The following is a 17,799-nucleotide window of genomic DNA, read 5'->3' as shown; positions in this document are numbered from 1 at the left end:
TAGTCATTGTGGTGCGGAGAGTTTCCCTGAAATGTGAGAGGACGGAAGACTTCTGGTTTTCCGGATGAAGTTTCGTTTATTTGGATAGTCATTGTTTTCTCAGAGAGCGCGGAGTTAATGAGATTTACTGAAGCAGGAAAATGTAAAATTTTGATGAGAATGACATGCAAATGTTACATGGATTTCCTCTGAGCACTTGGAAGTTAGAGGAGTAATACATGTTGATGACAGTGAGTGTCGGCCTCGGAGAGAAAAGAAATAAAATAATGAATGAATTATGATAAGTGGAGGATCAGTATTCATACGGAAAAGTTCATTGTTGGCACTACAATGAAAATGAAGAGATCAGTATTTAAAAGATGCTCCTGTTGCATAACATAAGCCTTCTTGACATTTGGTTGCATTTAAGAGGAAAGATTAGTTGGAGGTTAAAAAAAGAAAAGATGGCAGAGTGTGCAGAGGTGCGCTCATGGGTGTTTATCGGTGTGTTTCGCAAAGTTCTGTTCTAAGGTATTGCCGAGCATCGAATGCTAAGAAGCTAAATTTTGGAAATTTGGAGAAAATATGGTCATGAATTGACAGTGATGTATTCACTTACACACTTAAAATAAATCGCCGAATTCGGTAAAATTTTACCGAAATCTCAACAGCAGAACTGTTCGGTAAATAATTGAACTGATTTTCGGTGATTTTAACAGTTGATCAATGGAAAAAATTACAAAAAATCTGTAAAATAAATTACCGAACTGTTCTGCTGTTGAGATTTCGGTAAAATTTACCGAATACGGTGAAATGTGTTAACTGTGTACTGAAGACCAATTTTTAGTTTGGTGCATAGTAGACATTATTTGATTTGGTGGAGAGTGTTGTGCCGTGACTAGTTACTTAAGAGCGATGGTAGCTTTGTCGTCGCAGTAAGATAAGTGGATTGGAGGTGCATGATTCAAGATGCACTTCGGAAGTAAAGTGATATTTAGATTAATCGGAAGTTTCTCGACTGAGTATAGTCTTTATTGAGACCCTCGGAACTTCGCTTGGATTACCAGTAAGATGTATGGCTCGACGTTGAATGTGTTGAAGGCGGCTGGATTCTATTACGACCCTATCTTGAGATTTGTGAGGTTGGAAATTATCAAACTCTTGACTATCACCATGTAGATATCTGAAAAGTGCTGGAGGCAACGATGTCCCGGTTTGAGATGTAAAGTCATTACAGTGGAAAGAGGGAGATTGCGCTTCTTCTTTGGCTGAGGAATATGATACGCAGCTGCAATTTGCGAGTGGGCGGTGTTTGATTCTTGTTCCGGTGTAAAGGATTCCAGAATGATAGATTCATCGGTGGGTAAAGGTAGAGTCCTGTAGGAGTAGGAAGAGTACTGACATGTGCCGCATTGGACAGGTCTCCTGATCGTTTGGAACACAATTTCGTATGGGAATGGACGATGAATATTGTTCTAATTCTGACAGTGTCGACACTTTGTAATACACGCTCTTCAGGTAAGTAATGCCCCATCGTGTAGGCTGCACGATGAGTGTATGTATTATAAAAGCAGGTGAATATCATTATTTTGCAATACCTTCATGCTTGGAAATTGTGGAAATACTTGATGAGGACTGGGTTTCGATGGGAGTGGCTTCAGTTGTGCATTTCAACGAGACGGTTGATACATGGCGTTGGTAGGTGTGATAAGGCATGCTGATTTGTGCGTTTAGAGTTCTTTTCCGACTATGTGGCTGGTCAAACTGGTTTTATCCTAATTGAAAATTCAGAAGATGTAGTGAAACAACACAGCCTTGCGAGCGAAGGCGTACCGTTCCCAGTCCGGAGATGACGAGTTCGATTCGAAACATTCTCGATCCCTGGGAATAGTATACCCATTGTGCTCTCCACACAAGATACATACTCATGCAATGGTGGGCATAGAAAAGCTTCCAATTAAGGAAGTGCAGATAGAATACTAAGTTCCAGTTGGAATATTGAGTCATTGAAGAAAAAGAAGAAGAAGAAGTGTGTTATAAGATGGGTTGTGATGTAGCAACGAAGAGGCTAGACCTGACTATTTGTGATTTAATGTGATCTTTGGATTCGGTAGTTTCACATGAGAGGTACATTTTTGTTGGTGGCTGTGAAGAAGACTGTTTCTGTCTGCAATTGCTTGAGCCCTGTAGAAGAAGGGTCGAATTCTTTATCCGAGGGCATTTGTCATAATATAGTAAAGTTTCTTTTAAAATACGTGGAACTGTATATAATGAGAGTCGATGCATAAATATTCATAGTAGTTCGAACCGGTGTGTGGTCGTGGTGTAAGGGTTAATTTGTAGTATGTTGGAGGTATGCCCGCTGGTGTCAGTTCTGGAGTTTCTTGGTTTGTGTAGTATATACCTACACAAGTGTTTGTTAATAATGAGATTGAATGCCGGGCAGTTCACGTTAGCAGGGGATTCATTCCAATATTGGCAAGTATTCTATAAACACTTGTTCACCATGTTTGTTCGTGTATAAATCGGTCGACATAAGAGGAGCTAAGAAAGAAAGAGATTACATCGGTCGAGTACGACTTTTGAACGGCAAAGTTAGGGTTAAGGTACGGATTTACTTCATATGACCGGAGGTTTAGAGGAGGTTTAGGCTTGATGTGTGCGCAATGTAGGTGGGAGACTGTTATTGAATCCATACCCTTGACGATTTATTGTGTGATAGGTTGACGAAACGCACTATTCGAGGAGGATAGATATGAAGTTGTGAAGGGAGGTGTTTATACTTGTTCTTTGAGTTCGCCCTGAGGCGAGCATATTTTCACGTTGTTTTATGTTTGTGTATAATTATTATGTCATCAATAACTTGAAATGTGGGTACAAGTTTAAATGTTGAAGACGTTGCATGAAACGTTTGCTTCATCAGAAGTACTTTCCTTTATATCGAATCAGACTACATTGGATACTGTTTGGTCGAAAAGTGGTCTGCGTTGGATAGCGCTTTGGGTTCATACCTAGGCAAGATAATCACAAAAAGCTGCATATACTGATATGTTTTTGAATGCTATTTACGGTTTTGTAGAAGTACATGGAAACACGCCAGGCATACTAGTACTTATAGAAATAGTTTACAATAACTGGATTAACAATATTATGACCATCATTGATTGTGGTGAGCGGTGAACATTATTGATTAAACTATGATGATTTGTATCACAAGCAGGCTTATGTAGCGAAAGTTGAATAATTTCAGAAGAAGATTTGAAAGATCCATTCGACAGTTTCATCTACAGGAATAGTGCAGGAATCAGCATCTGGGCGCTTCATGAGACATTCAGATGATGGGATAATTTTCAAAAATAGATGCTAATTGTGAAATATCACCGGACATGGTCGCCAATTTCGAAAGAATAGGAAGGAAGGGCATGCAGCAATAGGATTATACTGTAAAAGGTGGATATATAGTGCCAGTCATTCATGGCATAAGGGTTGGTAAAAATAAGTCGTGACTAAGACAGTTCTTGTATCGAAATTCAGTTGATGATTTGAAGTGAAGCGAAGTTAAAGATGGAATCTATTATCAAGACACTGAAATTAATTTTGAAATCTTGTGGGATTGCAGTAATGATTAGAACGCGTGCATTGTAGTTTATTCAAGTCTGTTTGGACTATAATAATGTATCATATGGTAACAAGTTCAATCAAATGGTGGTGAATTTATACTAGAGACATTTACCACATGACAACAGTAGATACAATGACCATTTACTTAAATTTAGCCTGAAGTTCGTCTGGCATAACTTGCGATGATATCTTGAGTTGGTGTGAAACCGTTAAGTAATTCAATACGTATAATCCAAACATGTTGGCCATTTTTATATCAAAAGGGGGATTGTAGTATATTAGACGCGCATTACCGTACAATTTATGATGAAATGCACAATATGTAAACAGTCATTAAATGTGTAGCTCTTGCATTTGTTATGTGTTCGGCAACACTGTTCATGATGATGATTGCTGGTGAGATGGTGACAGCTCAGTCTTATTTAGTCGCAGCCGCGGGCGGACGCGATCTCACAGTTGCTGTGAGTGATTCCATCCGTTCAAATTAATTGCATCATCTCCCTCCGCCGCGCTATTAAATTTGCTAGTTACGATTGAGTTTTGCACTATGAAGAAAGTTCATATCGGAATGTCGGATCAACTTACTTTTGTATAAAGCCGAAATAAAGGAGAAATAAGCAGAATCAGAAGTGGAGTGAAACCAAACTCAAATATATTTATTTGCAACTTCTTGATTCAGTTGGCCTCCGAGCAGTTTGCTCAATGTTAATAAAACGACATAAATTATTATGGCAAATACCATCAATGAATTATTGGCAGTGGCTGATTTTCTACTCGCCGCTACCACATCCAGCCGCTATAGTATATGCGTGAAATAGCCAGCAGGAGTTATCCGCCAGAAATTTGTATGGCGAAAGACATCTAATGCGGGTTTTCTCAAAATTAGGAACTTTTCATGAAAAACTATTTGGTACCGGTTATGTAGAAAGGTGTCCGCTACTACGCTTACCAAATATTCTTTCGATGAAGGTGCTTAATTTTAATAAATCCAACCTTTTCGCCATACTGATTTCAGAAAGTTAACTCCTAGTGTGCCGCTGTAAGCACGCTCAAAGCAGGCGATTCATTTCGAATAGCTACGTAGTCCTACGTTACCTTTGCGTACAACCCGATTGGGCTGCACCTTTGAGTTTTTCGAAACTTATGCTGTGCATATGCCACAGCCACGATATCTAACAAACAAAAAAAAACCTCAGATTGATCCACCTAGCGGTGATGGCGCCTTTCTCGCGCAAAAAGGTAATAAATGTAGCCTTTACGCTTAGACCTCGATGATGTACAAGAAAGGCAAAACAGTTACACCGTCTAATGTTATGATAGAAAATTTACACTAGTAGACGACAGATAGCGCTGCCAAAAGTTTCTCGAATTTCCTATGTTCGAATTTTGACTTTCGGACAATTTCATAGTACTATGAAACTAAACGAAGAGCATACTTACGCCTTAATGCGTGCAACACGAGCATCTTTATAGTACGATGAAACTCTTAATGGGAGCAAAACCACGGATAAACTTTAAAATATTCATAGATGCAAGGCATTTTTCATAACACTCATTGTTCTATGTGGACTATGTCTTATCACTATTTTAATATTATCTATTTTTTGCAATTTGCTATTATTATGAAATTCAATAGTGATCAACAGCGTTTTAGTCTCTATCGGATGCAACTTGTTGCAAGGAAATCGGTTAAGAGTTGCTATGTGAAAATTTGGCTAATGTTTTTTATGGCATTTTGTGCACACGCACACACATACACACATACATACGCACACACGGACAGACAGACATTTGTTCAGCTCATCGAACTGAGTCGAATGGTATATAACACTATGCGTCTCCGGGACTTCTATCAAAAGTTTGAATTTGGAGTGAAATGATAGCCTTTCGGTACAACTTAGTTGTACGAGAAAGGCAAAAAACTCATAAAATTGTTGAATTTTTTTTATCAAGTTGAAAAGGCTCAATAAAAACCCAAATTTATCCACCGGTGGTGATGATGCCTTTCTCGATTCAATATGTTGAATTGTTGTAAATGCAGTGCTTATTGCCTACATTTCGGCGGTAAAAAGATTTGGTGCAATTCTAGTACGTTGCTTAAAAATTACTTACCGTGGGTTACCGTGGGTTGCGCCACGGCTAAAATGATTAATGATTCAATGTGCATTTGTGTTTTTGTTGATTAAAAAATAAAAATATAATCCAAACTGCTTGATTTATTAAAAAACAAAAACAATAGTGTCCAACTAGGAAATTCCGTCGAATGAAACCAGTTGCACTCGAATCTGTCAAGCCCTTCTATATGAAACGCGTTTAACAAAAAAAATATTTATGGGCTACACACATACACACTTTTGGAGTGAAATTATAGCCTTCTGGTACAACTTTGTTGTACGAGAAAGGCAAAAAGGTTCAAATTTCATCCCAAGTGGGAAAAGTATATCAAAGTATATCACTCACTTAATTATAGGTTTTGTAGCTATTATTTTGATAAGCTGATCTGTGTTGACATCAGCTGCCATCGGTTTTGAAACTTAATTCAGTTAATCAATCGATTTTTGTTTGTTTTCTGAACCCTTGTAGTGTTTATTTGATAGATAGTATATATGTTTGTATCTTGATGTCTGTAAGATTTGTTGATTGTATTGCCGGTTAGGCAATACTGCCGATGTGTAATTAGTCAAAACAGTCCGTACGGCTATGAATCGAAGATGAAGTAAAATAAATAAATAAATGAATGAAACATTGCTGTGGTTCAATTTTGCCTACAATTTAACCTGATTGTCCCTATGTACACTATTGTGCAACCAATAATTTATATTGTAGGCAATAATTATCATTGTCTACAATATCACAGGTCTGTACACAACATTAACCTACTAAACTTATTATCCTGAAAATCGTTAAAGGAACAATGTCACAAGTTGTAAAAATCTGAATGAAAACGATGTTAAAATATTGTTCGTTTCCAAGTAGGGCAACATCAAGTAGTGAGGGGTCCCCAACGAGTTAAAGATAGGCAGCTATCCATTGAGTATCGGAATTGTAGAAATACTGTGACGCAGGTGCGGTCCCGAGGGACGCCAACTCAGTAGCAGTAAGTAAGCATCGAGAAAAATGAATCATTTTCCTCCACAAAGGATTGAATGACAAATTGTTTTACTTTATATTTTTGTGTTTTCAGCATTTAACAGGCATGGTAACAAATCGAAAAGGGTTGAATTGATCCCGAATTGGCTGTTTACGGAAACAACAGAAGCGTCTCTTTAATAATAAATCAGACACCCTATATTAGCGCAACTTCAAGTTTAGAAATACAAATAAAAAACTATTGGTTTTGTTCATTCATAGGAACTTATCCTTACTAATGATACACTGAGCGTTGCTGGCATGTGCTTGAGTAAGATAAAAACCAGCTGCCAGTGGTAAAACAAAAGTGGAATTATTTTACGGTTTCTGCTCATTTCGATGTATGACAAAGTCAAAAAGGTAAACCGCAGCGTCTAACTATAAACCGCGTATCAAACGTGCTGCAAAAGAGAACTAAGCAAAAACAGTTTCTACCGCTGCTGAGAATGCCTCCCCTTTGCTGAAAAACAGCAAAAAGTGGACCATTATGGTTGTCCGGCTTGATTTTATCCTCCCCTCGGCACTTCTCACGGCCGTAAAGTACAAAATTGAAAATAAAACTTTTACTGTCGTATGAAAAGTTACGAGACTGCCTGGCCCATATTAAAGCGAGGACGAAGTTCACACACAAACCCCTCCCGCGCCCATCCAAGCACACCCTTCCTCCTTTGTAAATTGTCTTGTTATCGTCAGGCAGCCCACGTTGTCTTCAAGTGGAGTGAAGATAGAGTTTAACGACGGGAATTAGATTCCCGGCACAAGTTCTATAACCATTATTTTGCTTCATCTACATAATTGACCACCTTAAATATAGAAAATATGTACATGTAATAGTTAAATGATTGATGAGCCAGCATGTTGCGGAAAAAGATCATCACCCTATGCATATTTTCTGCGTTGGTCGCCAAATGAAAACAAAATTTTGGTTAAAAAAATGAATATTTCGACCTCGTGCTAACACTCCCCAATCTTAAAATTTTCCACCACTGCCAACGAGTCGGCGAAATGAGCTGAAAACTGTGCAACCCTCTGTCTGCGGGATATCTATAGTCTATGTTACTTTAGGATTTTTTTTCATTGAGCTTCGGGAGATCATTGAATTTTATTAATTTTGAACGAGTCATGATAGGCAAAAAATGAAACATCTTCTTAGAAATAATACGATGACGAAAAGTTTCAGTCAGTCAATGAGTGAGGGCGAAAACAAATACAGGCATACCTCGATAGTACGTACCCTCGATAGTGCGTACCCTCGATAGTACGTACCCTCGATTGTACGTACATTTTACCTCGATAGTACGTACAAAAAAAAATTTTGTTTTTAATTCAATTTTCTGTACGATTTTAGTAAAAATTTGAATAAGCTTTGATCATGGCACATGCGGGGGTCCTTCATATGTTACGTAATAATTTCACAACTGATTTAAACACCATCGTGGGATTATAACGAATTTAGTAGCAAAACTTTGGAAAAAGCAGCGTGTCATAAATGTTTGCCAGTCTTACGTAACACATATTATACTATCAATTTAAACAGCGCCTGAAACAGCTGAGCGATGCGGAGCGCGTCCAAGCAAACCATCATAAAAGCAGGAGAATATCAGCAAGAGGAATTCTTTTGTCTCGGACGCGTTCGCACACGCACTCGCATGAGTATGTCATCGGCATAAGAGTGTTATCAACAATAATTGAAATTTTATGGGTATGATTTTCTTAGAAAGCAGATTAGCTATCCACTTAATTGAACAATTATAATGTTTATGAATTATTTTATCTATCAAGGAAATTAGTTCCAGTTCTAGAACCCTTCCCCAAGCATTAGTTCATCTGATAGACCAGAAAATATTTCCCCGAGTAGTAAATTAATTCCATCATGGGAATGGTGATTTATAAAATTGAATTTTTGGCAAGATATTTTACTGTTTAATTAAGTTTAGTTCCACAATTTGTTTTCTTTAGAAACAAATTAGCAGCGTTACTAAAATTAGGAACATTTTTTGGTCGAAAATTTCTCCTGAGACGTCTTACTGGGATTTCCGAAGAAGTTTATCCTGGAACAGTAGTTCCTCCCAAGGGTTCTTCCTGGGATACCTTGATAGTTTGGTCGAAAATTCCAAACATGATTTAACTCGATATTCTATCTAGACCTGTCCGCCGATTGAAATTTTATCGACGGTGAGGCGTGATAGATCATTTTCACCCAGTGGCAGTGGCGTGGTGGTGATTAGCGGCGGCGTGGGTCAGCGTGAATCGATTTAGTGTATTACAAGTTTTTCTCTGAAAGTTCCTCCAGGAATTCCTCTGGAAGTTCCTTCAGAAATTCATCCGGAAGTTCCTCTAGAAATTTCTCCGCGAATTTTTACGAAATTCCTCCAAACATCCATCTTAAATTATAGTCAAATATTTATCCGTTAACCCTTCCAAATATACCCTCTAAATTCCATTATTTTCTCTGTAATTTCTTCAGCAATTCACTTAGAAATGTCGACATCCCCTTTCTCGGAAATTCGATCAGAAAATCATTCAGAAATTCCCATGTAAACTCCTCCGGACATTCTCTCTGGAGTAACTCCAGAAATTCCATCAAAATCTCTCCATTAATTACTTCGAAGCCTTTCCGGAAATTCTCATTGAATTTCTTCTTAAACTCACTTGGAATCCCTTGATACTCACGCCCCGGAAATTCTTGCGGAAGTTCCTGCAAGAACTATCCCGGAAAATGTTTCCCGTTTTTTTTTCTTCGGGAACTCTCTTGGAAATTCCATGCAAAATTCGTCTGTAAATTCATCTGGCTACAAAAATTTAATTTCTTCAAAACCAGTGCTGGAAATACTCGCTTCACGAGTAAGAAAAGAGTGTAATTTTCCAGAAATGTCATACTCGCGTGAACCTACTGCCGCATTTTTTCTAGCGCTTGCTTTGTTCGCGTGTATGGGCAGAGCAAAGACAAAAAGCAGGGCAGTATTTTTTTCACGAGTAAAAATCACGATCGCGAGTATTTGAGGTTACTTCGAATGAAATGGATAAATTTCACTCAACATAAACACAAAAACAATGAACAAATGTGTTCTTGCTCGACCATCCGTGAAAATCATGTTCCGAGGTTGGTTTATGACATTTTGCAAATTAACCAGAATGACTCGCGAAGGTCCACGAACATTTTTCGGTGTTCGCTTTTCTGTTTTCTCATCGAGTGGTAGGTAGGCAAGAAAAGGCAAAACAAGTGTTCGCGAGTATTTTGCATGCGTTGTTTTGTGAACAAGGTACACAGAATTCCACCACTGGTCAAAATTCTTTCGGAATTACCTACAAAAATTCCCCTTGATATTCCTCTGGAAATTATTTAAGGGATTCTCCCGGAAGATCCTGTTCCTTTCCTTTTTCCTTTTTCAGGAAATTCCTGAAGAATTTCCTGAAGTAATTAAAAAAAAACATTCACGATGGATTTCTTGGTTGAGTTTGAGTTTCAAAAAATCTTGATGGATTTTCCTATGGATTTCCTGGATATATCTTCGGAAAAAAATCATAGAAGAATGTCTGAAACAAATCTTGGAGAAATTTGAAAATAAGAAGTTTTTTTAATGAATTTCCTAAGGAATGTTCAGATGAAAGTATTTATGAATGTCAAAACATATTTCAAATAAAGTTTTGAAATAATTTCAAATAAAAATCGAAAAAATTCTAGTAGAATTTCAGAGGGTGTTCTTGAAGTAATTCCTTAGTTTCCTGTAGAACAAACCCACATTTTCAGAAAAAAAGTATCTTTATGTTTGGCCGAGAATGTGTTGAATAGTGGCCATGTTGCCAAAAATTACCCCACGTCGCACTTCCTGGCCAGAGATCCACGCTAGTTGCAGTTTGTGAGTAGATCAACATCCAATGATTTAGATTTAAATACTTTATCGACAGACACCAGTGGTAAGACAAATTCCTACCCGTCCTCCTGAATTAAGTAATTTATAACCTTGAGTCACCACGAGTATTATGTCTAAATCCCTTCCCTACTAACTGTTAATGATAAGATGATACTTTTGCAAAAATATCATACTTAAGAATGGCGCTCCGCAAAGTGTCACACGACTGAGCCTACCAAATAAATGAAATGGTTAAAAAAAAGAATTTGCCCTTCATTCTCATCACGCAAATGCGGTCGCTTATCGGCTTTTACCGGATAACACGCTTAATCTGCATTCCGATCACCATGATGCCAATCCCTCCAATTCCGTAAGACGATGGGTTGATTACGATAAATTAAAAAAATGAAACACTTTAGTAACAACTTTATTTGGATAAGATCCAATACAGCATTTGAAGAAATTGAGAAAAACTACCTTCTCTCAAAAGTTCATACAAACTCTTAGAACATTGGTATGAGAGATGACTCACAAGCACTAGGAAAAGTCGAACTTGGGGTTATAGGACCTTCAACAAGAATAGATGCCAAGTTTACCTGACCAATACCTGCTTTTCAGAACTGAAACTGCAGCACCAGCCTTCGCCACGAGGAATGCTGAGGAGTGAGGATACGTCGGTCATATTCAGTGACTCGACCAATTGTCCAGAAGCATTGGAAGCCGGGAAATCAAAACACTCACACATTCAACAAAATGAACGAGCAGCGAAGAGAAAAGATCTGCACTACTGCCGGATTACCGAGCACTCAACCATTCCAGCAAAACGACAGTGCAGATGAGGCCGCAAAACAGGGTCGCTCCATGGGACTGACGGATGTTGTATCCAGGCAATATATCCTTAGTGGAAGGATAGTTGCAACAGGAAGGATTAAATCATTCAAGAGACTACGTCTTGGTCATTGTTGCTAACTAAATCCATATCTTTGAAAACGAGAACCAGACCGATCGACATGTGCAACAAAACGTAACGTTCATCATATCCTGGCAGCTTGTCTAAACTTTGATCTGCAGAAGACAGGATAGGATTCCCTATCGAAATGAATAATTTACTAAAAACAACAAGAAAACAGAAAAATTTCAAAAAATATGTTAATGAAAATAGAATGTGTAATTAATCATGGAGTAAAACTCGACGATATTTTAAGAGATGAATATTCAAGTTGGGTAAAATTTCAATAAACAAAAAAAAGGTTTGTAATAATTGAAATTGGATATTGATCTGTTTTTATTCAGTTCATGATTAGATTTAGAATGGTTTTCCTAATCATACATAGAACGGTTTAAACATAAATTTCTCAATTTGGAAATAAAGTTCAAGTGCACCTGAATTGCAAACATAGTTATTTTTTTATATTGTTCGAATACACACATAATGTCACCATCGAAAATCATTGTATAAAATTAATATTTATTCAATTAACCTTGGTCTTCCTGGGATACGCTGTCCGAAAATTGATTGCTGTATTTTAATTGTAACGGAAAACATCACCCTGCCGCAATCATCCGATAATCCAATTTGATGGAGCACACCGAGATGTCCAAATTGGATTAATATTATCGAATAGGTACTCATGGCTGCAATCATCTGCAAGAAAGAACGGGAAATTGTGTTTCAATAATTGGGCACCTACTCGGCTCCTGGACAAAGAAAACGCATTTATTCCATTAAATTACCCCGTAAAACAGAGATAAATCGACATCGAACAGGTCCGAGCATGAAGCGTTGGTCCAGCAAATTAAATCGAATCGACGGATTCTGTAACAGCGAAAGAAGGACGCAAAAAAGTGTTACTCATCAGCAGTGTCATTGAAAGTGGATTAAAATTCTTACCACTGTTGCTGTTTCCTCTTCATCGGTTCGTTAGAAAGGGGTGATCATCAGCTGCCTGTGCTGCGGACCTATACGTTTTGAATGGCAACAGAGTAGGAAAAGCTTGTTAGTAACACCAATCAATGGATAGCCATTTTGAAATTTAGGACTGGAGATATATTTTTTATACTAAAATAAAAACACAAATAGCATTTACTGAATAGTTCGATAAACATCGGATTAGCAAAACTTACCTCGTCTGTGGTGACATGGCTAGAAAGCATAAACAAAAGTTCCAGCATAAAACTTCCATAGAGCACGGTCAACAGTAAATCTTTATCGCAGTTCACGTCCTTACATCCATCGATTTTCCTGCCAGCATTGTTCAACACGGACAATATAAAAGTGGAAATCAATTTTCATCGAGTAGATATAGGAAAAAGGAAAAGGTATAAAAGGCTTGAATGATTCGCTGTTCGTCGGCTGCATAAATAGAGATAAACATAATCGATGTTTATATCTCGGATGAACCAGGAACAATAAATTCACAAAACATAAATTCAAGCAAGCCATATAATTAGCTTTTAAGTATGATATATTTAATTTTAATTGATCATAACCCATTCCAAGACAGTACACGAAACAGATTGTTTTACTGCGTTCATGTTCATGTATTTAAACCCAAGTTTTAACAATTTGTAATAATTAACCGCATAACACAAATTTTACAGGACTGGAGGTTTACTCTAACTTTTTCCAGAATCATTGAAATTATTTGCTCAAATTTTGTCAAAATAACATTTAAACCTAGTAGAACTAGGCTTCGTCACGTCATTCAGGATCAACTGCTGCAATAACAGTTCAATAAGCGCATCATTGTCACCGCATTATGGGATTGTGGAATAAAATTGAAATCAGGAACGGATGCGGCAATAGGTGCTTTATGTGTTCGTACGATAGTAAAATCGAATTACCTCACCCATCATGCAGGCCACGTGCTCATCTCCACCACTGTGACGAAGTGGTACAGAATAAAGATTAAATTTCTACCCCAAACGACGGTTTGTCAGTCGGATCGTCTGCCGGAGTTTGAGATAGATTTCATAAATGTGTCTCAGCTGATTGGTCCTCGTTTGGCTGCTGATGATGGTTTCCAATTTTTCGCCCTGCTTTGATTGGTGACATCCTTCAGTGGGTGTCGTGCAGTGTCTGCTTCCTTTGCGCGCTATGCCTGAGCAGTGGTCCTTCGGATGGTGGATCACCAACTCGATCCACATTTTGCCACTTTGCTTTCCATTTCGTTGTTCGTTGTCGTTTGCCAATGTTCCGACTCGGATAGTGCTTGTTTCAGGTGCTTTATAGCGATCTTTGATCAGCTGCACAGGAAATGTACTGCTGTTTACTGATGGGCTCACCAGCTGGGGTATGAGACGTGTCAAATGAAATCATTCGTCAGTTTGACGTTCTCGCTGGCTGCTCGTCGAGTAGAAGAGTATATTGATGGAACACTTTATGACTGAAGCGATGAGCAACACTGTCATGTCCTAAAAGATGATTCGTCATAAGCATCATTAGATATCATTGTTATCTTCGAAATGCAACTCAATTTAAGCCAGTATTTTTTATTTTTTAATTATTTTGAGAATATATCTAGTGCCTACCAGCCAGTACATATGATCGGACCTTTTGTAGGTGGCGTTTGTCGTAATAAGCAAATCCATCTTCCGATTTGTCTTTCTACCAAAGCGCAGGACACTGAAGGATAATACGAATGTTCACGCCTCAAAAATGGAACACTGAATGATGCTCGTTTATTTTCACCGTTCGAATAATCTGAATTCTCTGTCAGCCTACTAAGTTGAATCTCAAATTTCTTCTCATTAGCTCTTAACATGCTAGCATTTCAAATGCCTACTACGATTGAATTTAAAATTAGTTATAATTTTTTTATTATCATTTTAAATATTTTAGTTTAATTCTTTTCATCAACAAATGATGCCTTATTGTAACCCACATTTATTTATTTATTTATTCAGACTAAGGCCGAAGTGGCCTGCGTGGAAGTCTTCTCCATTCGGATCGGTCCATGGCACGTCGCCAACCACGCACTCTACGGAGGGTCCGCAAGTCATCTTCCCCTGATCGAATCCACCTTGCCCTGCGCACCTCGCCTTCTTGTGCCCGTCGGATCTTGTCGAGAACCATTTTCACCGGGTTACTCCGACATTCTGGCTACTTGCCGCCCACCCATTGAACATGGATGCCCCAACAGCTGATGCAACTCGTGGTTTATTCGCCTCCTCCACGTACCGTTCGCCATCTGCACCCCACCATAGATGGTATGCAGCACTTTCCTTTCGAAAACTCGTCCAGGTCTCGTGTCCGTAGAGGACTTATTGAAAATTTAGCACGGCAAATGCTGGGTAAAGCGTACCATTGGTACTTCGCGTACCTAAAGGAATAAAATAGATCCCATCTCGCGGTCCTTAGCCTCTTACCCAGCAACTCCTATCCCTACCTCCCGCGGTGCTGGCCGGGATACGAGCAACCTTAGGGAAGATCGGTAACCAACCCCGTGGGATCTATGGTCGTATGCTGACAGGGGTTTGCTCCTCTCCGGAGGTGCAAATCTAATTAGATCTGTTCTCCATGTCAGGATCGGCTCACAGCATCTGTTCTCCATGTTAGGGGCGCTGATCGTAGTAGCCAACGAGGGACTCTAAATGAACTGTCCATGGTCCACCGGAAATAAGGAGGAATGGTCCTTCGAAATTTAGGGGTTTGGTGTCAGGCCCCACAATCGCAAAAACTCACGCACGAACAATCAACAAGAGAGTACGGACCGGAACTATCGCGAAGACCACTGCGACGGAAAGGGACTAGCATTGGAAACGTTCGTGGAACTGCAAATCTCTCTTCATCGGGGCACACGCATATCGCCGATGTGCTCAAGCGTGGATTCGGCGTGGCGCTGCAGGAGGTTTGTTGGAAGGGATCAATGGTGCGAACTTTAAAGATAATCATACCATCTACCAGAGCTGCGGCAACACACACGAGCTGGAAACAGCTTTCATAGTGATGGGCGATATGCGATATGATGATAAGGACGCATTCTACGCGCAGCTGGAACGTTAGTACGACAGCTGCCCAAGCCACGACGTCAAAATCATCATAGGAGATTTGAACGCTCAGGTTGGCCAAGAGGAGGAGTTTAGACCGACTATTGGGAAGTTCAGCGCACACCGGCTGACGAATAGAAACGGCCTACGACTAATTGATTTCGCTGCCTCCAAGAATATGGCCATTCGCAGCACCTACTTCCAACACAGCCTCCGCATCGGTACACCTGGAGATCACCACGCAGAGGAATCACTCGACCACGTTCTGATTGATGGACGGCCTTCTCCGACATTATCGACGTCAGGACATATCGTGCGCTAACATCGACTCTGACCACTATCTGGTGATGGTTAACTACGCCCAAAACTATCCGTCATCAACAATGTTCACCGACGACCGCCGCGTACGACCTAGAGCGACGAAGCAACCTGATGTCGCCACTGCACGCCAGACATCTCGAGGAGCGTTGCCGGAAGAGGGTGAGCTCGATGGGGCCCCTCTTGAGGACTGCTGGTACAATCGGCAGCCTTGACGCGGAGAGAAACAACATCAGGTATATGGGTCGAAGTCGACGGAACGATTGGATCGACGAAAAGTGCAGGCAGATCCTGGAGGAGCACGCAGCGCGGGTGGTCACGCTGCAGCATACCCAGAACGTGGAACGTTATAGACGGAAGCGGAGACACAGACCTGCCTTTTCAGGGAAGAAACGCCGCCTGGAAGAAGCGGAGTGCGAGGAGATGGAACACTGTGCCGTTCTCAAGATACGCAAGTTCTCCAGAGCTCAACGCATCCCGCAAAGGCTTCGTGCCGCGAGCCGAAATGTGCAGGGAGAAGGATGGGAGCATCTCGACGGACGAACGTATGGTGATCGAAGGTGGAAGCAGCACTCGAGGAACATCTGAATGGCGCTGAGAGTACAGGCAGTGAAAGTCAAGGCAGCGGAGGATGACTGCAGTCCTCTGCGGACGATAAAACCAACCAGCCCCCACCTTGAGGGAAGTTAGGATGCCATTCAACAGCTAAAGACCAATAAAGCATGGTAAGGATGGTATCAGCTGAGCTCATCAAGATGGGCCCGGAAAAGCTAGCCACTTGCCTGCACAAATTGATGTCAGAATCTGGGAAACTGACAGCTACCGAAGGTGGAAGGAAGGGTTATATGCCCCATCTCAAGTAGGCGACAAACTGGAGTGTGAGAACTTTCGGGATCACCATCCTTAATGCCGCCTACAAAGTGATATCCAGATCATCTTCCGTCGTCTCACCATTAGTGAACGGTTCGTGGGAAATATCAAGCCGGCTTGTTGACGGCCGCTCGGCAACGGACGAATCTTTACTGTACGGCAAATCCAAAAGCCCGTGATATCCAGGTCCCAACGCACCATCTGTTCGTTGATTTCAAGGCCATACGACAGTATAGACCGCTAGAGCTATGGAAAATTATGGACAGAACAGCTTCCTGGAAGCTTACCAGACTGATCAAAGCAACGCGGATGGTGTGCAAACTGTGTGAAGATTTCGGGCGAACACTCCAGTTCGTTCGAATCGCGCGGACTAAGACAAGGTGATGAATTTCGTGCCTGTTGTTCAACATTGCGCTAGAAGGTGTCATGCGGAGAGCCGGGTGTAACAGCGGGTACGATTTTCAACAGATACAGTCAATTTATTTGCAACGGATGACATGACACTTGTCGGCCGAACATTTGCAAAGGTGGCAGAACTGTACACCCGCCTGAAACGTGAAGCAACAAAAGTTGGACTGGTGGTGAATGCGTCAAAGACAAAGTACATGCTTGTAGGCCGGAACCGGGCGCGACAGGCCACCGGAAGCAGTGTTACGATGACGGGGATACCCAGAAGAAACTGCAGTCGAAAAAGATTCGCCACCACGCCTGTATCATGTACAAGACTAATAAGACCGGTTGTCCTCTACGGACATGAAACATGGACAATGCTCGAGGAGGACTTGCAAGCACTCGGAGTATTCGAGACGAGTGCGGACCATCTTTGGCGGTGTGCAGAAGACGGTGTGTGGCGGCGAAAATGACCAGTGAGCTCCAGCTCTCAGCGAACCCAGTATCAGAAGGTAGCTAAAGCCGGAAGGGTACGATGGGCGGGACATGTTGCAAGAATGGACAGCCCTGCAAAGATGGTGTTCGCTTCCGATCCGGCAGGCACGAGAGGCGTGGGCACAGCAGCGAGATGGGCAGACCAGGTGCAAAA

Source organism: Armigeres subalbatus, chromosome 2 (genome assembly GCF_024139115.2).
Source record: "Armigeres subalbatus isolate Guangzhou_Male chromosome 2, GZ_Asu_2, whole genome shotgun sequence".
Lineage (NCBI taxonomy): Eukaryota > Metazoa > Arthropoda > Insecta > Diptera > Culicidae > Armigeres > Armigeres subalbatus.
This window is presented reverse-complemented; position numbering follows the sequence as displayed.